Below are 14,787 nucleotides of genomic sequence, written 5' to 3'. Positions count from 1 at the left end.
CCCAACTCTGTAGAGCTCCAGGTTTGGCCCACAGGGCTAACCCCAGATGCACCATTCATTTGTTTCTTGTGTCCTGTCATTTTTTTTCCACCAGTGGAGCAGGCTCGTCTCCTTCTTTGAGGAGATGCATCAGTAATAAAAAAAACCCAAAAGGCTCACCTTCGCTCTTGCATAGAAACAGCTAATAACAGTTAAGATACAGTCATGCCCCGCTTAGCGATTACCCCGTATAATGACGAATCCGCTTCACGACGATGTTTTTGCGATCGCAATTGCGATCACAAAACAATGTTTTAATGGCCTTTTTTCGCTTCCCGACAATCGGTTCCCTGTTTCGGAAACCGATTTTTCGCATTCAACGATCAAAACAGCTGATCGTCAGGTTTTCAAAATGGCCACCGGCTGCTCAAAATGGCTCCCTGCTGTGTTTTTGGACAGATTCCTCGTTTTACAGGCAGCAAAAATGGCCACCCCTATGGAGGATCTTCGCTGGACGGTGAGCTATTCAGCTCATTGGAACGCATTGAACGGTTTTCAATGCGTTTCAATGGGCTTTTTTATTTTGCTTTATGACATTTTCGCTCTACAGCAATTTCGCTGGAATGAATTAACATTGTTAAGCGAGGTACTACTGTAATCAGGAGAAACATTCTTTCTGCCCCACCACCTTCACAAGGGGGACATTGGAGAGGGTCTCCTCTGTTGCCGCTTCCAGATTCTGGAACTGAATTTCTGGTAGAATTCTTCTTTTGCTGCACAATAGAAGGACAGGGAACTATAGAGGAGAATAGCTGCAATTTCCCAGAATCCATCCCTTTTTTTTCATTCACTGGCACATAAAGTCTTAATAACTCCCTCTGAGACATTTGTAGTAGAAATAATTTTTTTAAAAAAATCTTTACATACAATTGCTTGAAACTACAGGCCGGTGTGGGCTTCTTTCACACCAGCCCACACTGAATGAGCTTGCTAGTCAGAATATCATGGGGCACTTTGTCAAAAGCTTTGCTGAAGTCAAGATATATTACGTCTACAGCATTCCCAATGTCTTTTTGCTTTGGAGGACAGGCGAGGAACAAATAAATAATATAAAGGGTAAATAAATCGATCTCAGAAACCTAGGTATACATTGCACAACACCAGGGAAGAACTACAAAACTTGTTAGAGAGGAGAGAAGGGATTTGTAGTCCGTAGCTACAACCTCCACCTGGGAACCCCTGCAAGAGGAAAGGCAGCTTTGTGAATTTGAAAAGACTATGAACAGAGATAAAGCTAAAGTGAGCTCTAGAACCATCCATCTATCCACCCACTCAACCTATAGCCATAATTAAAACCATTTTAGAATACATTGACATTTCCATAATACAGCTTCTACCTACTAAAAGTTCTAATGAGCCCCTTTGAACACTGGGAGGAAGAAAACAGAGAGAGAAGGAAGTCCTTCCTGTCTCTTTATCAAGCACTCCTTATCTTCTAGCTCCCCACTCTGCCAGATGATGGCTTTATGACAACACGTTGATGTGCACAGATTTTTGGTTTCGGACTACAGCTCTCAGAATACTCCAAGCAGCTGCACAAAAACACCAACCAGCAGACTTTTAATAGCAATGTGTGGTTGCCCCCTACTGATGGAACATGGGAACTACATTAGTACAATTTTTTGTGTAACCACCTTCAAAAAATAGTTGGCTATGTAGTGCTGGAGGAGAGCTTTGCAGATAGATACCCTAGAACAGCGGTCCCCAACCTTGGGCCTCCTGACGTTCCTGGACTTCAGCTCCCAGAATTCCTGGCCAGAAGAGGTGGTGGTGAAGGCTTCTGGGAGTTGTAGTCCAAGAACATCTGGAGGCCCAAGGTTGGGGACCATTGCCCTAGAAGACTGCTAGAAAGCTAAATAAATGGCACCTACAGAAAGTCAAGCCTGAACTATCACTGGAGGGAAAAATGTTGAAACTGAGGTTGTCCTACTTTGGGCACATCATGAGAAGGCAAGATTCTCTGGAGAAGACAATAATGCTGGGAAAGGTTGAAGGCTGCAGGAAAAACGGAAGACCAATACAAGATGGATTGACTCCCTCAAGGAACCCACAGGCTTGAGTTTGCAAGAGCTGAGCTCTTGTTGAGGACAGAACATTTTGGCGATCACTCATTCGTAAGGCGGAGACAACACAGAACAACAACCTTTAAAAAAAAAACAAAGGAGCAAAATTGCTAAGAATGGGACAATGCAGCCTAGGGGCTCTGAGAAGTATCCTGACAAAGTTGTTGACTTGGGCTATAATAAATAATATATAAATTGTAACTAACAGAGTTTGCACACTGCAATTTAATTTTATTGATAACAAAATCATTTCCATAGTAAAAGTTGATATTCTCCCTTTTCTTTTCTTTTCTTTTTTTTTGAACCAGCAATTAATAATAAATAATCCCTTGGTCTTTGTTGAAACATTAAATAATATTTAATGTTTAAAAACATATGTATAATATAATAAACTCATAGTGCTTAGACATATGGTCTCTTAGATACTACTAACTGGAGCCTGCTTTATATAACTACTGTATATAGATATAATATAGATATAGATATCTGGCTGGCTGATGCCAAACACATTCTGATTGGTCAAAATACTACACTATGCAAATATGACATTCCAGTCCTTCTATGCAAACACATTAGCTGCATCCATATACATCTACACATACTGTGTTGTACAATTACATATACCAACAAAACAAAGGAATGGAATTGCTAAAAACGGGGGAAGTGCAGCCTAGTGGCTCTGATAACTATCCTGTCACACTCCCTCCAAAGCAAGTTCTTTTCTGGGGTAAAAAGAAGCATGGAGGTGAAATAAATGTTAAAAGAGAAATACTTTACTTCCAACATACGAGTTCCAAGCTCTACAGAGGGGGCTATTTGTTATGTAATCAAACAAATATTCTGTATTACTCCTAGTGAACATTTCAAAGCCCTGAAAATAAAATTGCGAATAATACTTAAATGTAGCATTTGAAAAGCATTCATTCTGAGAGAGACATTTTCTGAAGCTATGCCAAAAATTATGATACCCCCCCATTTCTTATTAAGGAAAAGATTACCAATTTCTCTCCTTCCATAACTCCTAAAACAATCCTCACCCATCTATGCTTACTCCAAGATTCAGAACTGGAAAAGTTACTGTTTCAGATTGTCCCATAATTTTATAATTTTAGTTCTACAGCCCCAGAGTTTCCAATCTAGATCCTATGATGTAGGCATCCTTCAGTCTCGAGAGACTATGGTAACGTGCTCTGAATAGAGGACTTGGAACAGCATCTAGTGTGGCTGAGGAAGCCAATTCGAGAGTGACAATCCCTTCCACGTTGAAGACAAATCCAATCTGTCCCCTGTCCAGCTCCCTGGTTTTGCTGGTTTCGGGACTGCCTTTTTGCCTTGGCCTGCTGGACAAGGGTCTCTTCAAATTGGGATCCTATGATACTACAAATAATTAAAAAATAAAGTTTTCCCAGGTTCTGTTACGGCTGTGTTGCATTGCTGCCAATGGATGCATAGATGACTTTTTCTCTTTCATACATGGATCTCTCTTGAACAATGAGCTTCACACAATTCAGGTCTGCCTCTCTCTTTGGCTCTTCCCCTCTCTTCTTCTCCTACAAAAAGACATCAATGAATCAACACAGATTCCAACAACAGCTTTTCCATCAGTCCCCTATCCACTGATATTAAGATCAATACAGTAGCAAATGGGCAGGGCTGGTCCACCCCATGTTGTTTTCTGAGACAAAGCCATAAATGTGCTCCCCACTGAACTATGTCAAGAGACAGGGTACCAAAAGCCAGATCTATTATTTGGCCACCTCAGGCAGGAGATCCCACAGGTAACTCCCACTCCAACCTCCACTGGCAAGAGAAATACAATTAAATACTAAATCGGTCAGGGCTAGTCCGCACTGAGTATTTGTTCAATCTTTCTTCCATCCATTACACCAGTATTGCCTGTCGGCATCCACATGATGCAAGGCTGAGACTCGTGTCAGCAGAATCAAGTGGGATTTTAAAAAATTGGAAAACACAGCCCAAAGGAGATGATATTCAGTGTTAGAACAACCCCAGAACAACCAGGGATGACACCATACAGTGGATAAGTACAAAGTCCAGCAACACACCCTTTTATTACAGATGACAGTCCTGAAGGCTAACTGAGGACATTCCTCTGTTCCCCAACCTTGGGTTTCCAGATGTTCTTGGACTACAACTCCAAGATGCCCTCACCATTAGCTGTGCTGGCCAGGATTTCTGGGAGTTGTAGTCTAAGAACATCTGGAGACCCAAGGCTGGGAACCACTGTTCTATTCTGAACATGTCCTGTACACTAGTGGTCCCCAGCCTTTTCTGAACCAGTTGGGGGGGCAGGGTCTGTGTGTGTGGGTTGGCGGGGCACATTTGTGGGTGGCCGGAGTGTGTACTCATGCATACATGGGTGGGTGGGGCGTGCTCATGCACATGTGCAGGTCGGCGGGGCGTGTGGGTGGGCAGGATGTGTGTGCGGGGAGAGTGTGTGCGGGGGGGCAGGAGATTTGCTTCCATGGCCTGGTCCTGCCAAGGCTGCAGACCAGGGGTTGGGGACCCCTGCTATATACGAACGGCCATCTGCTGAGCAGCAAATGTTATTGACCTCTTGTGTGTAGTTTTGCTTTGAGTTTCTAGCCCCAGAGTTTGAATTAAGCTCAGGTCTTGTCTGAAGCTCAGATCTCACCTGATGCAGACTTTTAGGCTTTGTACCTTGCGCTCGACAGCAACCTGTGAATTAGTTTGTAGGGCATGATCAGTAGAATGCAACCCGTATTTTGCATGAAATACAATCAGTATTTTGCACATAATCCCTTTTTATACATTCAAGGTTCACCTCTGGTCATGTATTGTTGTGGCCAAGAAATGGAACATTCAGTATAAGTGCATTGTGTACTTATACACAATGTGTACTTATACACAGTATAAGTGCAGTATAAGTGCAATGTGCATCATTTACACATTGCCAAAAAAGGGGGAAAATGCACTGCCAAATAAGAGGATAGAAGAGTTCTGGTCTTTTCTATGCAATTTGCTTCTGATAATGTATACGCATTTATTCATTCATTAAATTTATATACTGCTGACTTAGTGCGGGACACTATTCTAAGCAGTTTACAAAGATAAAGTAAAGAGTAACACCAACCAATCGCCAAAACCAATAAAATAAATACTTATTTCAAATAAAATCCTAAATGATGATAGATTCTGGGAAGCACATTATAGACAAAGACTTAAGGGAGGGTGCCCTTAAAAACTTTCTGAAACAAAAATGTCTTGAGCATCATCTTGAAGGATGAGAGGGAATAGGCTTGACAAACTCCCACAGGAAGCCCAGTCCATGAAGTAGGGGCCAGCACCAAGAAGGCACCGTTTCTGGTGACTGTTGAGGCATTAAAGGAGGCATTAAAGGATAAGTTGGTGGCAGCAGAGTTTTAAAGTAAAGTAGCAACCACTCTTTGAGGTTTGAGGGTGGTTGTTACAGTCATGAATTAAAAATTGGAGGAAGACAGCCATGTTCAGTGCCTGGAGTCTCCTGGCAGGATATCAAGTAACAAGATTAAAAATATTTCAATTGATATTTTTCCATTCTGTGTTTTCAACACAACTTAGAAAAGTCACTTTTCAGTCTACTTTTCCCACAATTCCTCAGCCTTGTTCTAGACACCGCACATCAAGAAGGACCCTAACAAACTGGAACAAGTTCAGAGGAGGGCAACAAGGAAGATCAGGGACTGGACACCAAGCCCTATGAGGAAAGACTGAAATAAATCAACATGTTTAGCCTTAAGAAAAGAAGACTGAGTGGAAATTTGATAGCACTTTTCAAACAGGAGGGGCAGGGTCTGTTCTCGATCATCAAAGAATGCAGGACACACAACAGTGGGCTCAAGCTACTGTACAGGAAGCCAGATTTCGATTTCATATCAGAAAAAAACTTCCTAACTGTTAGAGCAGTAAGACAGTGGAACCAATTACTTTGACAGGTGGTGAATCCTCCAACCCTGGAGGCATTCAAGAGAAATTTAGGCAACTAGCAGCTATCTTTTGATTTGTATTCCTGCACTGAGGAAGGAGTTGGACTTGATGGCCTTATAGGCACCTTCCAGTTTCATTAATCTATGATTCTCTGATCATACCAAGACATCTGTGGAATTTCAGCAGTTGTAGATCTCAGAAACCATACAATCAGAGCTACAAAAAACAGCAATATTAGGAACAGCATACATACTGTGCTGATATTTAACATATATTTAGGTTTTTTATTAAAACTTTTTTTCTGTTATATAATACCAGTCAATGTTTTTATAATGTTGACTGTGCCTGGTGCTTTTTAATAATAATAATAATAATAATAATAATAATAATAATAATAATAATAATAATAATAATAATAATAATAATAATAATAATAATAATAATAATAATAATAATAATAATAATAATAATAATAATAATCACCATCTTAGAACTTCAGAGCTGGAATGGCTCCTATGGATCATCAAGTCCAATCCTTGTCAAGGAGGCACAGTGTGGAATCAAATTTCCAACTTCTTAACTGTTAAGAGTAGTACAACAATGAAATGTTGGGAGATGATGAGCGTTCCAACACTGGTGGCACTCAAGAGAAAATTGGACAATTGGCTGTCAGAGTTGTTGACACTTTTTATTGAAAGTTTCTGAAAAAAGAGTTAGGGACATGGAGATAAACATTCTCAGGGAATTACCACAGGGCTTATATTCACTCCCTCAGAACAAACAATCGCTCAAGAGGGAATGAAAAAGCTTAGAAAAAAGTCACAGATTGTGTTACTCTTTAACCAGAATCTGGATTCTGTGGAAGAAAACCAACAGGATCAACAAACACTCAAGGACATTGCAGAGAATTAACACTCCCTTTTTGAGAGCCCTGAATGCATTCCTTCAACCTGACCAAAAGGTTCCTTCTCAAGAAATTAACTCACTTCCAGTGCTTGGCTTAACCACACAAAGTTGGGTCCCATTCCCAAATGCCTCTCGGAATCCAAGGAGTTTCACCGCACATCGATACAACCCTGAGTCGTAATGATGCAGGTCGTTTATCCGTATATCAGCTTTCCTGTCCATGAGGAAGGCCCGATCCATAACAGCAATCACTCTTCCCATGAATTCCTGGGTGGTGTTTTTGACGGCCACTTGGCCTGGTGTCTTCACCCACCAGTAGTTGCCGACTTTAGGCCATGATGTGGAGTTGTAGGAGCATCACAACAGGACGGATTCCTCTTCTGTGACTTCAGTCACGCCAGGCTGGGAAACTACGAGATCTTGAGCCCAACCACCTATGAGAACGATAACAGAAAATACATGAGGGGGGAAAAGGTGCCCTAATTGTTCCTCATTCATATGCCTTACTATATTACTTTTTAAAAGTCCTCTCTTCAGACTACAGTGGGACTTCAGGGAGTTGCCCTTGAAAAAAATAAACTTTCTAAGCTCTGTTCAGCTTGACACCTATCAAAGAAGCATCCACGAATCTCAGGAAAGACATCAACTTGAACAAGGCAAGTCATGCTTTCCTTTAAAAAAAGGAAATAACACTCGGTATTAGGCTATTACAGTTTTATGCCAGGTTTTCAACATCCAAATATTAGGGCGCAATATGTTTTGGACCACCTGTGGCATGGTTCAGTGCAAACTACTTTCTATTGATCTGGCCACCTACAGAAGATTGTAAACCAGCCCAATCCTTCTCTGTGTCCAAGCCGGACCTTTTTGGTCCAGTGTCAAGTGTACTGTTTTTTGGAGCTGGGCTGAAGCTATTCCTATACGCATGGAAGGGTCACTTAAAGGGAGATTGCTCCCAGCAAAGCAATCCTGTCCATCACGATCTGACACAAGCCTTTTTTCACCACACCCTTGTAATGTTCTGACACCATTCCATCTGCTTTATTTGTTACGATTGTAAAATCTAATGTTCTAATACTATTAGGTAGCTGGCTGGATAGCTCGGTGGTTGAGCCCACTGCACCTCCTGAGAATAAATCCAACCTGTGTGGCCTTGGGAAAGCTGCGCAGTCCAAGGATGCCCCCAAAAGAATGGAATGGTTAACCACTTCTGAATATTTTCTACCCATGAAAACCCTGAAAATGGTCACCAGAAGTTAGAATTGACTTGACGGCACACTATTATTATTATTATTATTATTATTATTATTATTATTATTATTATTATTATTATTATTATTATTATTATTATTATTATTATTATTATTATTATTATTATTATTATTATTATTATTATTATTATTATTATTATTATTATTATTATTATACTCTGGGTGGCATTATTATTAGTTGTTGTTGCTGTTGATGTAGTCATTTTAACTTAAAACCTAAGCATCTCTTAAATATCGGTGCAGTGTGTACAGTCATGGCCAAAAACATGGGCACCCTTGCAATTCTGTCAGAAAATTCTGTCACTTATTTATTTATTTTTTTGAAACAACCCCCCCCCCAAAAAAAAAATAGAAGAAAAGTCAAATCTGATACAATCCCACACAGAAACTCAAAAATGCCCTGGTCAAAATTATTGGCACCCTTAATATTTGGCCGCACCCCCTTTGGAAAAAAATAACTGAAATCATTTGCTTCCTATAACCATGAATGAGTTTCTTACACCTCTCTACTGGAATTCTGGACCACTTTTCTTTTGCAAACTGCTCTGGGGCCTTCAGATTTGAAGGACGCTTCTCCCAACTACTGTTTTGAGATCTATCCACAGGTGTTCTATGGCAGTGGTCCCCAACCTTGGGCCTCCAGATGTTCTTGGACTTCAACTCCCAGAAATCCTGGCCAGCAGAGGTGGTGGTGAAGGCTTCTGGGAGTTGTAGTCTAAGAACATCTGGAGGCCCAAGGTTGGGGGAACCACTGTTCTATGGGATTCAGATCTGGACTCATTGCTGACCATTTCAGAACTCTCCAGCGCTCTGTTTGGAACCATTTCTGAGTGCTTTTTGAAGTGTATTTCGGGTCATTGTCCTGCTGGAAGACCCATGACCTCTGGCGGAGATGCAGCTTTCTGACACTGGCCACTATGTTGCGCCCAAAATTCTTAGGTAATCATCAGATTTCATGATACCGTTCACACAGTCAAGGCACCCAGTGCCAGAAGCAGCAAAGCAACCCCAAAACATCTTTGAACCTCCACCATGCTTGACTGTAGGGGCAGTGTTCTTTTCTTTAAATGCCTAGTTTCTTTTTATGTAAACAGTGCCATGATGTCCTTGACCAAAAAGCTCTACAGTATTTGTCTCATTTTGACTCTATGTAAATCGGAATAAAGGTAAATAGGAAAGCCAAATAGCATTGCATACACCTGGGGGGGGGCAGGAAAGTTTTAGGGGTAGGATCAGACTTCCTCTCTTTTTTATTTCACTGAACAATCAGTCAAGATGGAGAGTGCAGGATCTGTTGCATTGGCAACACCTGTGGCATGTTTGTTTTCTTGCCAGTGAGGTGCCTGAGTAGAAATGATCTAAGTGTCAGCTGGTGGTCCTCTTGGAAAACAAGGTCCGGAAGCTGGAGACCTGTGTTATAATCTCTGCACCACCAGGGAGCAGGCCGGATAGGTGGGGCTCATCAGCCTTGGAAGGCAGCCCATCTAGGAGAAGAAAAACTCCGATTTCAAACCTCCACTGCCTTGTGGCTATATCCACTGATGGAAAAGGCTTCAGGAGTTAACCTCGAGGCAAAATCCGGAGCCGGAGTCCCGGAGGCAGTTCATGTCGTTCTGTGAACTCCTGCAACGTCGCTGGAACCAGTTGTATTGGCGCTTGCCTTTCCATTGGACGATTTCAGCAATGTGGAGAGGGGGGATTTGCTGCTTGGGTAACAGCCTATACTCCATATTATTTTACCCAGGCTTCCTGCTCTAAAGAGGACACTCCAGCTTCACATACAGTGTTGAAACAACACGGGAAGTAGCAGTTACCGGTTATAAGTTTTTGCTTGATTGGCGCAGAGCATGATGCCAGGGGTTACTTCCGATGGTGGGAGAGGTGGGATCGTAGCTTTCATCATGTTGGTTTGGACTGCTTGTTCTTGTGCAGCAAAAATTAAGCCTCCGGTTTCTTTCTTAATGGTGCCCAGTTTTAGCCGTACTCAACTTGAATTATTATCATATGTGCCATCAATATTTCCCAGGTGCTGTCCATGTAGTGGTTTCTTTTTCCAGCTGTTCAACTTCTTTTCAAATTGTTGTTTCTTATTTTGGGCCTTTGTTTCTGTTATTTTACAAAATATTCTACATTTTCAACACCTTAAGTAATTTTTCTCTGCATGTACTGATATAATCATTTAGATTTCTTTTTTCTTCCTCTGCTACCTGCTGTCTTTTCAGTAATTTATGACCTCCAATTTTTCGTGGTAAATATAATCTGTCCACATCACTTTTTGGCTGTAGCATATGATGCATGTTCATTACTTTCTGTGTTTTTCAATCCAATTCTTCTAATTCGTTTTGGGTCCAATCTAGTATTCCAGCTGGATAGCTAATTACTGGAACAGTCCATGTGTTTGTGGCTTTGATTTAATCTTGATTTTAAGATTTTCCACAGTGGTTATTCTGGGTTTTTCAGGCTCTTTGGCCGTGTTCTGAACAACAGTGGTTGTTCTGGGTTTTTTGGGCTTTTTGGCCGTGTTCAGAACAACCATTAGATCCCGGCCGTGAAAGCCTTCGCCAATATATTTTCCACAGTCTTTGCATATATTCCCCTTCTTTCAGTTCTTTAACTTTTGTGTGCAGATTGTTAGCTGCTTCTAGTATTCCAAGGTATTTATAATTTTCATCACTTGATAGTGATTTTATAATATTGCCATTTTAATTATATTCCACCTAGTTTTTGGATTTTATTAATTTATTTATTTTATTAGATTTATGCCCTGCTCATCTAGAGCAATGGTCTACTCTGGGCGGCATCTTGCCATGGTGTATAGACAGAGCTGCACATTCGTCAGTTCCAAATTTCATTTTATATCTTCACTGAATAATAATAATAATAGTTTATTTACAGTCCTTAGACCAGTCACATAAGTATAAAACCTTATAAACATTAAAATTTCTAACTTTCAATATTCCATTAGAACATGTTGGCATACATAAAATCTTCACTGAATATTTGCGCTGTGTTTAGCAGTGATTTCATCTCTGTGGAACTTTTTGCATATAGTTTTATTTAAGTAATCCATGTACAACAGATGACTGATTTTTTCCTGCTTGTTCTGAAATATGGTAGCTGAATCCAGTTTTATTTAAAATTATTGACATGGGGATTAATGAGTTGTTGTTCCTGTTATCAGCATCATCAATGAGTATTTTATATGTTTATATTTATAAAGTACCATTAGGGCATTTGCAAGTTGGGAGCAAATTAAAAATGCCAAATGATAAATAATTATGTTGTCTTTGTTCTCAGTTCCTAATAATAAAATGTTAATAAAATATTTTATAAAAACACAAATAATTAGGTTGTTGTGGGTTTTACGGGCTCTTTGGCCGTGTTCTGAAGGTTGTTCTTCCTAATGTTTCACCAGGTAGGCATCTTCAGAGGTCAGCACTGTCCTCTGTCCTCTGAAGATGCCGGCCACAGAGACTGGCAAAACGTCAGGAAGAACAACCTTCAGAACACGGCCAGAGAGCCCAAAAAACCCACAACAACCGTTAGATCCCAGCCGTGAAAGCCTTCGCGGATACACAATAGGGTTAAACTAAAACAATGAGGTAGTGGTTATAGATGGCTATAATGTTAGACATAGTAATTCAAGAGAACCTTCAACCTCACAGCAGTATAACCTCAGAATAATAGGTGTCAGCTGTAAACATTGTGCCCCATCTTTCTTAGCATGATTTCTGGCTGCTGCTGACTCGGGGAAATCTCTGGAGGTGCTCCAAGAAACCAGTTCTTCCACTTCATATCAAGTCCATAAATATTTTCCAAAGTTATATAGCAATCCTTCCGCCTGTTCATCTGAACCTCTTCAGAAGAAAATTCTGAGCGGTTTCTTCTTGTCAGTCCACCACCACCCACAAAGCATAAAGCAACATTTCAGCAACCTCTCCAAATATCCCTCATTGCTGAGGGGAGATTGCTCCCTGCTCCTCATTTCTGTATCTTCTTGTTTCTCTTCTACCAAAAGTAGGGTACCATCATGGCTATACTGATTTTGGATGTAGCATGATGCTATGCTTTATCCAAACTAGACATAACATTTTTTCCAGCCAATATATTCTCCTGCTTGCACTTCTTTTCACATTTATTCTACTTTCAACAAGTATGAACAACTGGTATTTTTTCATTTCTTATTACGTGACCCTCCTGAATTTTATGTTTTATAATTTCTTAGTCTTTATTCAACTGTATTTGCTCACAGTATTTCGTCCCCCCCCCCTTGATCCAAGAAATTTCTGCAATCCTTTTTTGAAATACACGTCTGCCTTCCACAACGCCGGAGTTAGAGGTGCCAGACTCCCATGGAATTAAAAAAAAATGTAACTACAAAACATAAAAACTGTGCTGCTCAGATCTGTGCTCAGATTCAATTCAAGGGAGAAGTGTGTTCCTACATCTTGTTAAAGTCCATGGTTCCACGCCAGCAGCCAAATGGAAGCACACGCCAGACCTGGATATAATGCAGAGGGCAAAATGGCGGCCAGGTCACGACCAACACAGCTGTTCCTACTGCTTCACAGTAATCTGAATTCAGCACCAGAAACATGGTGAAATATACGTCAATTCAGATCCAAACATTAACGAATATGTATGTATGTATGTATGTATGTATGTATGTATGTATGTATGTATGTATGTATGTATGTATGTATGTATGTATGTATGTATGTATGTATGCATGTATGTGTGTGTGTGTGTGTTTGTTTGTGTGTTTGTTTGTTTGTTTGTTTGTTTGTTATTTAAACTTTAATTGTATTAATATTATTGTTTTATTTTATTTTCAGTATCGTTAGCCATCCAGAGTAGACTTCGGTCTAGACAGGTGGGATATAAATAAAATAAATAAATAAACTTGTAGCCTGCTCCATTGTGCAAACATTCTCTGGGTGGTTCACGGCACATCAAAATCACATTAAAATCAACAGTACAGAAAACAGTAAATAATTAAAGCCCTGTCATTAGCAAAAAAAAAAACAAAAAACAAACAACCACACATTTAAATAGAATTTGATTCATTTAAAACAAATTTGGACATCTCAGGTGAGTGGTTAAATGCACTAATAAAGACAGCTTTAAATAATTCTGTTTTTTCCTAATTTCCTGTAAATTGAGAGAGATGATGCCTGGCAAACCCCAGTTGGAAGCTTGTTCCAGAGGGAAGGGGCCACAATGGAAGAAACACGATTCCTAATGTTAAATATTTAAACGTTTGTGCTTTAATGGATGGAATCTGCCAGGTTTTGTTTCTCTCACCTTAAAAAAAAAACTCACAGTCTTTCCATCTTCAATATGATGATATTTGCAAACACTGGTAAACGTTGATTTTAAAAAGACAAACTGCAACAACATTCTCACCCCATCTTTCCTTCACACAGTTATTCTCACTAGGGTCTAGGGGTAGGAAACAGCAATGAGACCTGGCCATCATCTTCTTCCCATGCTTGTGAACTTCCAGAGTCGCTTGGCGGGCTGCTGTCAGGGACACAAAACCTGGTCCTATGGAGACCTTCTGGCCGAATTCCTAATGGAGATTCTGGATCCTCTGGATTCCCTTTCCGCCTTCCTATCCCAAATGTAGATGCAGCTCAACAATTACCCGGCTGAGGCAGTAGCCTCAGGGAATAGATGCTGCAGGACAGATGATGGCAATAAGTACTGAAGGAAAAGCAGTGGACTGACTGCCTCTCAGCTTGTCTTGCTGCCATTTCCCTGCTCACCTCAGAGAAAATTACACGGTGACCCAAAGACACACAACTCATTTTGCACGCAAGGCAGAAGATCCCACCAACCAGCCACTTCCTCTCTGGCAGGAAAAACATAATGAGGACCCATTACAGAGAACGATGCCTGGCCCTTTCGTAACACCTGAACTCTCTTGCCCTGCCCTTGTGCCTCAGACAAGGAGCCATTTCAATATACTGTACAGCTATAACCTGAGGTTGTTTCGAGCAGCGAACCCTTTGACACAGCTTGAAGACAGAGCTTGCAAAACTTGCTTCAAAGCAAACCACAGGGACTCAAGAGACAAGGCCCAAAGAGACCACAAAAGCCATTTTCTCAGCAGGCTCCGACATATGGGACAGGGCTCCGTGTCCACCTAAGCGCCATCCTTCAGACGTTCCATTGTGGTCGCGAACATCGAAAGACCAGAGGCCTTTCTCGGAGATGGTCCACGAAAGACGGGCCTCCGAAGAACACCGAGGCAATGCACCTCTCTTGGGACAAAAGGCTGTGGCTTCTGTTTCCTCTGAAACCACAGCCTTTGCTTCTTCTATCTTTCTTCCTTCCTTCCTTTCTCTTTAAGTCATTGGCAAAGCTATTAATGAAGCTCAGAAACTCTGTGCACTTAATATGGCTGGCTTGCCTTCAACTTTTCTTCTGTAGGTGCCTTAAGCTATTTCCTTATCAAAACTCACTAAATGGTTTCAATATTTATTTTTAAAATCCATGCCTGCACCTCGGACATCTCTTCCTGCTTCCGTATACTCTGAAAATATCATTTGTTTGAT

At 40.8% G+C, this 14,787-nt stretch overlaps 1 long non-coding RNA gene across 1 annotated transcript; it reads right to left on the bottom strand.

Annotated features, from left to right (window-relative positions):
• Positions 1 to 1,142: 1,142 nt before the first annotated feature.
• On the bottom strand, positions 1,143 to 4,855 carry LOC144587555 (uncharacterized). Its single transcript, XR_013542699.1, has 2 exons — positions 4,759 to 4,855; positions 1,143 to 3,652 (listed from the first exon to the last, which is right to left on the bottom strand). It is a non-coding gene; the product is annotated as an uncharacterized LOC144587555 (long non-coding RNA).
• Between the last annotated feature and the right edge of the window lie 9,932 nt (positions 4,856 to 14,787).

This window comes from Pogona vitticeps, chromosome 2 (assembly GCF_051106095.1).
Source record: "Pogona vitticeps strain Pit_001003342236 chromosome 2, PviZW2.1, whole genome shotgun sequence".
Taxonomy (NCBI): Eukaryota; Metazoa; Chordata; class Lepidosauria; order Squamata; family Agamidae; genus Pogona; species Pogona vitticeps.
The sequence above is the reverse complement of the archived record's forward strand: the minus strand, read 5'-3'. Positions and strand labels throughout refer to the sequence as shown.